Here is an 8,118-nt window from a genome sequence, read left to right as displayed (position 1 = left end):
GCCAATCAGCGACTAGCTTTTCAAAACGCTTAGCTTAAAATGTGAAGAAAACTCGTGAGCTAGCTGGACGATTAGCTTGACGAGCTAACAACCCACACTGTTTTATCAAGGAATACCTTGGATACATCGTTTTGTGCAAGTTGGTAATAGGTGCTTTTGATTTATCGGTTCTTTTTCGAAAGAACAGTGGTACTTTGGAGAAACTGAAGCGATTGTTTAATGCTACTTTAGCTAACCAGCTAGCAAATGGTAAGTCTAAGCTAACTCGGCTAGGCAGTTTTTACTCTTTGTTTAAACCAGCGTTACTGTTTGTTTGCAATATTGAACAAAAGTAGATGTTAGTAGCATTACAGTTTCTTTAAATGTTGCACAGGCGGCTTTATCGTCGTATATTTGAGTTTGTTATGACCGGTTAGGTAACCGAGACTGACCACTCACCACGTTTTTCGCACATAGCTATGCTATGCTAAGATAAGCTGCTTGTTTTGTTTTTTTTCGTTGTGCGCAGGCTTTGTTGCTGTCCTTAACTGAAAAGATCAAACATTACAGCGAGATGAGACCACATGGATCAGAAAAGGGAACACAAGGTAATCACAAACCCAGCAGACATCCTAGCTTCTCCCAACACAGCATTGCATATCTGAGGTCGGAGTGGTGATGGGTGTGAGAGTGATGAGTTGCACTAATCAGTTGGGGTCTTCGTTGCAGTGGCAACAATACCCCAATCTGACTCAACCTGAGGACACACACTGTGCACAGGGGCCATCTGACTCAACCCTTCCACCTCCTTACAAGCACACATAAGAATATCACCATAAGGTGCCTTTGAGAGTGAGGAATAAAATGACTAATTTTATCAAATAACTTGTTGTGGACTAAATAACCATGTATTTTTTTTCTGAATTAGTATCATTTAGCCACGCATTACACACACTGTAGTAATCAGATCAGTGTGTGGGGCATGCCAAAATCACATACATCCAATTAAAAAATCTGTATAAAATGAAGGAAACACATTTTAGAGACTTACTGTTGGACTGATGTGTGTAAATGTTTTGCTATTTATAACAAGACCTCAGATTTTCATTATTTTTGCTACATGTTCATGATGACTGAGCAATTCTGATGAGGACACCAAAAGGCACTTTATAGTGATATTGACTCATGTATAAGATTTAAGTTTTCTCTATATACAATTTGAAAGTTTGCAATAAGCTGTTATTGTAGTGCTTAGCTGCAAGAATCAATAAACATTTTCCCCACTTTGCCACTCAGAATATAAAACTAATTGTTCAATGATTAAATAATTTTGTGCTTAATAACGTTTACTATTTTGAGGGCTTCAATTGAAATGGCTTACCATCAAACAACCCTGATTTGTGGTGTATTTTCCAGGATTTGTATTAAAACCATCTTTCCCCATGTTATTTGTAAAGTCAACCATCTGGAAGTGGAAGGATGCTGTGCTGTGGGATTTCGTAGGCCTCCTTAAGAAAGATTGTCAACTCACTGAACCGGAGACCAGCTCCTTCATTGCTCAAGGTCTGTTTCTGGATGTGCAACTGTCTCCCTAATTATTTCCCTCTCCTTTGACCTATGGTTTGGATGTCAGTCATGTTTTCCATGGAATATAATCTCTTCTAGAAATTGCCAGGGAGCATTTTAGGAAGACAGGGACCCACAAATGGCCCTCCTCTAGGTTAAGTTATTAGGTTAGGTTACTTTTCTCATACCTCAGACTATTGAAGCTGAGTTTGTCATGCTGAGCAATGTTGACTTGTTAAAGTCCTTTAGGCCGCAAGAACTTGTGTACCTCATTTTTTGCAAGTTGCATCTTAAAACAGCTGTTGCTTTTGAAGGTAATTTGTATAGTTCTGTGATTTTCAGTTCTTCAGATTTAGGAGACACAGACAGAAATGTGGTGACAAGGGATATTCAGGGATATACACATTTAAGTTCCATCCCTATCCAAAACTTTATAGTCTTTCTATACAGTATGGTGAAGAGGTGGGGTGTGACAGTGATGAGTTGCACTATTAGTCAGGTTGCTGATTGCAGTTGCACAGTGGACCTGTCCTGACAACCTGTGGTGACACCCATTGTGCACAGGGGCCATCTGAGTCATTCCCACACCTGACAGAGAAACGGAGACACCGTTTAAATGTTTCCTTGTCATTTCCAATCCTATAAAAACATTTTTGTTCTGCTCTTTTTTTTTTTTTTTTCCTAACTGAAAGATGGGCGAGTTCAAGGACATGGTTAGGCAGAATGTTCGAGCCATTGTGGACATGATGAACAAATGTATCCTGCCAGCAAAAGTTTTCCCTTCATAATGCTTGGAAGAACTCAGACCGGAGAGCAGGTGAGGAAACAATCTAATTCCGGCAACTTTTGTGTTTTCATAGCGAGCATATCTTTTATTCGTTTCCAGTTTGTCCCCTTGTGTCGATCATCTTATTTAAAAGTCATATTTTTAAGGTTTACTCTTTGAGCTGCTTGCCTGATTTCCAAAGAGTTCCCTACTGATATCTGACAGGTGGAAATGTGTGCTACTCTAATATTTCACAAATAGTCAAAGCTGTTTCTTATGTAACTGTAGTAACACTTAAATAGTTCCTTCAGCTTTTTAAAAAAGCCCTCTGGAAGCAGTCTTTTAATTTTTTTTTTAAGAAGGCTCTTCTAAAAAATATTTTCCTCTGGCCTCTATTGTCATTTTCCTTTTGTCAGTGCAATTGCCTCGTGCAGGAATTAGCACAATACCGATAGTGTATTTTTGTCCTTAACCATCAGATATGAGTAGGTTTATCCCTTAAGCCAGTGATATGGCTCCAACTCTTAAACGGAGGAGAAATCTGTCACAGCCTCACCTAACCAGGTTGAGGCCAGCCTTCTCCACATCCAAAATAATGGACAACCATAGAGTACAGTAGTGTTCAAAATAATAGCAGTCCAATGTGACTAACTAGATTAACCTAGGTTTTTAGTATATTTTTTATTGCTACATTGCAAACAAGGTACCAGTAGGTGCAGTAGATTCTCAGAAAACCAACAAGACCCAGCATTCATGATATGCACGCTCTTAAGGCTGTGCAATTGGGCAGTTAGTTGAAAGGGGTGTGTTAAAAAAAATATAGCAGTGTCTGCCGTTGACTTTACAAACACAACTATTTTGTACAAACTTTTTTGTTTCTAGGATTTAGCAATCTGTGATCACTAAACTAATTTAGTTGTATGACCACAGTTTTTTTTTTTTTTTTTAATAACTGCTTCACATCTGTGTGGCATGGAGTCAACCAACTTGTGGCACCTTTCAGCTGTTATTCCACTCCAAGATTCTCTAACAACATTCCACAATTCATTTACATTTCTTGGTTTTGCTTCAGAAACAGCATTTTTGATGTCACCCCACAAGTTCTCAATTGGATTAAGGTCCACTCCATAACATCAATGTTGTTGGGTTGGAACAAAGATTTTTGCTGGTTTACTAGTGTTTTTGGGGTCATTGTCTTTTTGAAACACCCATTTCAAGGACTTGTCCTCTTCAGCATAAGGCAACATGACCTCTTTGAGTATTTTGACATATGCAAACTGATCCATGATCCCTGGTATGTGATAAATAGGCCCAACACCATAGTAGGAGAAACATGCCCATATCATGATGATGCTGCACCACCATGCTTCACTGTCTTCACTGTGTACTGTGGCTTGAATTCAGAGTTTGGGGGTCGTCTCACAAACTGTCTTCGGCCCTTGGACCCAAAAAGAACAGTTTTACTCATCAGCCCACAAAATGTTCCTCCCTTTCTCTTTAGGCCAGTTGATGTGTTCTTTGGCAGATTGTAACCTCTTCTGCACATGCCTTTTTTAACAGAGGGACTTTGCGGGGGATTCTTGTAAATAGATTAGCTTCACACAGACGTCTTCTAACTGTCCCAGCACTTCCAGGTAACTCCAGACTGTCTTTGATCATCCTGGAGCTGATCATTGGCTGAGCCTTTGCCATTCTGCTTATTCTTCCATCCATTTTGATGGTTGTCTTACGTTTTCTGCCACGTGTCTCTGGTTTTGCTCTCCTTTTTAAAGCATTGGAGATCATTTTAGCTGAACAGCCTATAATTGTTTGCACCTCTTTATAAGTTTTCCCCCCTCCATTCAACTTTTTAGTCAAAGTACGCTGTTCTTCTGAACAATGTCTTGAACGACCCATTTTCATCAGGCTTTGTGCATATCATGAATGCTGGGTCTTGTTGGTTTTCTGAGAATCTACTGCAGCTACTGGTACCTTGTTTGCCATGTGGCAATTAAAATTATACTAACAACCTGGATTAATCTGGTTAGTCTCATTGGACTACTATTTTGAACACTACTGTATATGAAGAAAATTAGGCAGGTATTCCAAGAAAGCACCAGTTTCATCTCAATAAATATGCTCTTTGAACGAATGCCCTAAATAAATAAATCAAGGCCTCTTCATTGAGTATGAGCACAAGTCCTTACATTTAAAACATTAAGATGTAGAAAGTAGTTGAACCCATTAAAGTTTTTGGAGGTGTGATATTCCAGGTGGACAGCAGTAATTGTACAGATTTGGTACATTTCTATTCATCACTTAACAGCCCTGTTGGTCAGTAATGACCCAGTTAAAGCTGAGAGCCTGCTGCGATCATTGGCCCACTTGTTAGATGAACTCTTGCAGTTTTTTTCTTTTCCCCTAAAAGCAAACTGCCCACGATAGCGGTTTTTCTGCTAGTTTTTTCCTATTTTATGTCCTGATTATTTCCTTGACTTCATCATCGGCTCTACTTTTAAGTTTCCAATGTCCTCTTTATGTCGTCTGTCTCCCCTCCTTGTCCCTGCAGGCAGACTCATGGCCAGAAAACCCTGCCAGCCCTGCAGCAGCACCCACCGGTACAGTCACAGGACCAAAGTTCAGCCTCCACCTGCTGCACACGGCGCCTGTCCCTGATCCCTGAGCTGCAGCAATGCTACCCGTAGTAACCCAATGCTGAGACACATTTCCAGTAAGTATGCGTGTACTAAATTCTTAAGGGCCTAAACCTTTATGTTAACAAGTAAGGCTAGCAGTGACCTCCACATTTAAAAAAAAAAAAAAAAAATAGTTAGTACTTTGTGAAGATTCAGTAAGGGGTTATCTTGGATGATCCAAATGGTCTTAAGTGTCCTTTGGTTACATACTCAAACTGGACTGACTTTCTAAAGCAGTTTGATGGTTCAATGTCAAGTTAGAAACATCTGCAGGATGGGCAGCTTGATCACCTTGAAAATTTACAGACCGAAAGAATCAGTCTGAAAATCGATACTGGGTTGTCCAACTGGAAGAAATAAAAAGCTGCTGTAAAAGTCATACTGTAACTGGAATCTGGAACTATCAACATTCAATTTCTATTCTTGATGAATAACAAGCATACACAAGGAAGGCTCATTTAATTTCAAAATTACCATGATGTGTGGTGTTTTTTTTTTGTTTTTTTTATCAGTCTGATGACTTATTCTCTTTGTAGCCTATATCTGCCTCCTACTCTCTACCATCATGACCCAAAGATCTATCTGGGAATTACCAGCCTGCAGGTTTTACACCACAGGTATTTCTTATTACTGGCTATATTATTGGTTAGAACAATTGTTGAATATTGAGCTGTAATTTAAGCTGAAATATTTCCTTGAGGCAAAACTTCTCCAGAACAATTTGCACTGTTAGATCTTTCAATAAAAGACCTCTCCTTTCTCTCCTTGGGCAGGTGGACAAGGTGTTGACCAGAAGTGATTATCACCAACATCGACAGTGTTGCAGCTGCGTGTCATTCACAGATCAAACATAGATGACCACTGTGTACCTTTGCAAGACCTCATGCTGCTCTACAGCTGTACTTTAAGCTAATTGCTGGTGAGCAACACAGGAGGAGGTCCAGTTTTGCTAAATTAATCTTCAAATAAATGTTAGCTTTACTGTCATCACCACAAATGTTCCAGACAAACTGCAGTAAATATGCACAAACACGAGCATATATATTTCTAATGGTCCTTGTCATAAAATCCAACTGTTCAGTAATCCCTTTGAGTCGGAGCAGTCGCGTACATCACAGTAATGGCTTTACTGAGGCTGTTTTGTAGAGGTGACTGGAGGGGTTGACAGTGCCTGTGGAGTCCTCTGAAGGGATTGCACTTTTTGTGATTGCCTTGCATCATCAGAGGCCACAACTCATCTTAAATATCTACATGTTCTCTGTGGTTCTGTCAGCCAGCAGTGGGCCTTGGGCTCGGCAATGTGTGCATTTGCTTAAAGTTGCAGCTGGGCAGTATGACATGAAATTCATATCAAAATAGTCTTATAGCCAAGTAATAATAAAAGCAATTATATTGTAACACCCGAGAGAAAGATGCTCAGCAACATCGTCTGACAATTTCTCAGGCACTTTTTGCACCGCATGACCTTCAAGATCCTGCTGGTCAACAACATGAGATATGGGCAGCTGCAAGCTTAATAACACTGGAAATTCTCTATTGGCCTCAGACCCTCAAATATCAGATAAACAAGTATTGTCAGGTGTGTTTATATATGTATATGAAACAATCTTATTAAACAGAGTGGGCGTTGGCCAGACAAGATTGGATCTTTGTGAATCACTAAACCTCAAATCAGTTTGTGCTTATGTAACTTCACTTAATAAAATATAAAAATGTAAGTTTTAAGCCATGTGTTTCTTTGGTGCTTTTTTTTGTAATGGATGCAACACTGCAATGATACAATGATCAGAGTTGCTGATTTTTAGACATCTCTGCTCATGTAGTTACAACTGATCAAAACATCCTACTTAATTATGCCATTACAATATTTGAAACCCTTTTAAAGAAGCAAATTGAATCTATTGGCTTTATAGACCTATGAATATACAGCTGTTATTGGGTTGCTTTGTGTGGATCTGTTATTGAGGATGCATGCTTATGTTTGCCTAAGTAAAAGAGAAGCTTGTTGAAAAAGTTTTGGCCATATCAAGATCTGCACAAAATGTAATGTGCAATGGCAGATCTGTTTGGCTTCGACAGTGTTTAAGTAACACCCTGAGGAGGTTGCACCAGATCTCTGCAGTGCACCACAATATTTCAAATCTGCTTCAACATTTTTGGACTTTATTTTGGGATCAGTCAGCAGACCAGTTTGAGACAAATACCTAGAATGCTTTAGTATTAACAGTGTTTTTTTGGCTGAGCTGTTTCCTCCATTACTGTAGAGCACTCAAACCAGCAAAAAGAGCAGCTGCAGTGTTTGTAATAACCTGCTGCTGTCCCTGGCTGTTTCTGCTGTATAGAATTTTAACCACCAGGTGGCAGTTAAACATCAGTGTTCCTCCAGTCTCTGGCCCAATGCATGTGGCCTGATTGCTTAAAGTCACAGGTGTGTGAAAAGGCAACGCATTTCACTGGATATATTCTGTTACAGAAACATGAGCGCCTGAAGGCTCTACACAAACACAGATAGCTCCCACAGGGTGGGAAAGCTACAACTGCAATGAAAAGCTTTCAGGCAAGTTAAAAGACATTTCTTTAATTCAGAAATGTCTTCACTAAACAAAAAAAAATCCCTTTTAAAAAATACATTTTTCATGCACATTATCATAGTCAAGGTTCTGTGGTGAAAGCCTTTTAAAAGTATATCAAATTAAGTAATTTTTGCATGAATACCCGTGGGATTTATCAAGGATTCTGGGTAGGAAAAAAATCTGTTGGATTTGATTGTTCATTGTTTGGATTTGAATATGTAAGATGAAGACGATACTCCAGATTTGTTGCAATATCATAGGTAGACTACAATATAACAATCTATATTTTTGACTTGATACCTGCAGCGAACATATAGAAATTGAATAATGCTCAAATTATACACAAACTGTTGAGTTTATGCACAGAATAGTACATGTCCATTCTTTATGGCAGAGCTGCTCAGGTGGTGTGGCACTCCATCTTAGTTCATTGTGCAACCTGTGTAACGATGGGTTAGAAGTCATTCTGAAAAGATCCTCTGCTAAATCGCTTTAGTTCACATGTTCTCCGCTTGCTTCTTTCCATTTTCTTTGTACCTTTTCATCAGCTCTCAGTCAG

The 8,118-nt window shown here is 39.2% G+C and overlaps 1 long non-coding RNA gene and 2 other non-coding genes across 4 annotated transcripts; all 3 read left to right on the top strand.

Moving 5' to 3' along the window:
• LOC131981531 (uncharacterized) lies at positions 1 to 6,625 on the top strand. 2 transcript variants are annotated; one of them, XR_009395311.1, is made up of 7 exons: positions 1 to 249; positions 509 to 587; positions 1,437 to 1,542; positions 2,238 to 2,362; positions 4,860 to 5,021; positions 5,523 to 5,603; positions 5,760 to 6,625. It is a non-coding gene; the product is annotated as an uncharacterized LOC131981531 (long non-coding RNA). The 2 variants fall into 2 exon arrangements; XR_009395312.1 differs by lacking the exon at positions 5,523 to 5,603 and having other exon boundaries at positions 2 to 249.
• Positions 663 to 776, top strand: LOC131961149 (small nucleolar RNA SNORD67). Its single transcript, XR_009389840.1, has one exon. It is a non-coding gene; the product is annotated as a small nucleolar RNA SNORD67 (small nucleolar RNA).
• On the top strand, positions 2,014 to 2,126 carry LOC131961156 (small nucleolar RNA SNORD67). Its single transcript, XR_009389841.1, has one exon. It is a non-coding gene; the product is annotated as a small nucleolar RNA SNORD67 (small nucleolar RNA).
• Positions 6,626 to 8,118: the final 1,493 nt, after the last annotated feature.

Source organism: Centropristis striata, chromosome 2 (assembly GCF_030273125.1).
Source record: "Centropristis striata isolate RG_2023a ecotype Rhode Island chromosome 2, C.striata_1.0, whole genome shotgun sequence".
Taxonomy (NCBI): Eukaryota; Metazoa; Chordata; class Actinopteri; order Perciformes; family Serranidae; genus Centropristis; species Centropristis striata.
Note: the sequence above shows the minus strand (reverse complement) of the source record. Positions and strands in the feature narration are given on the sequence as shown.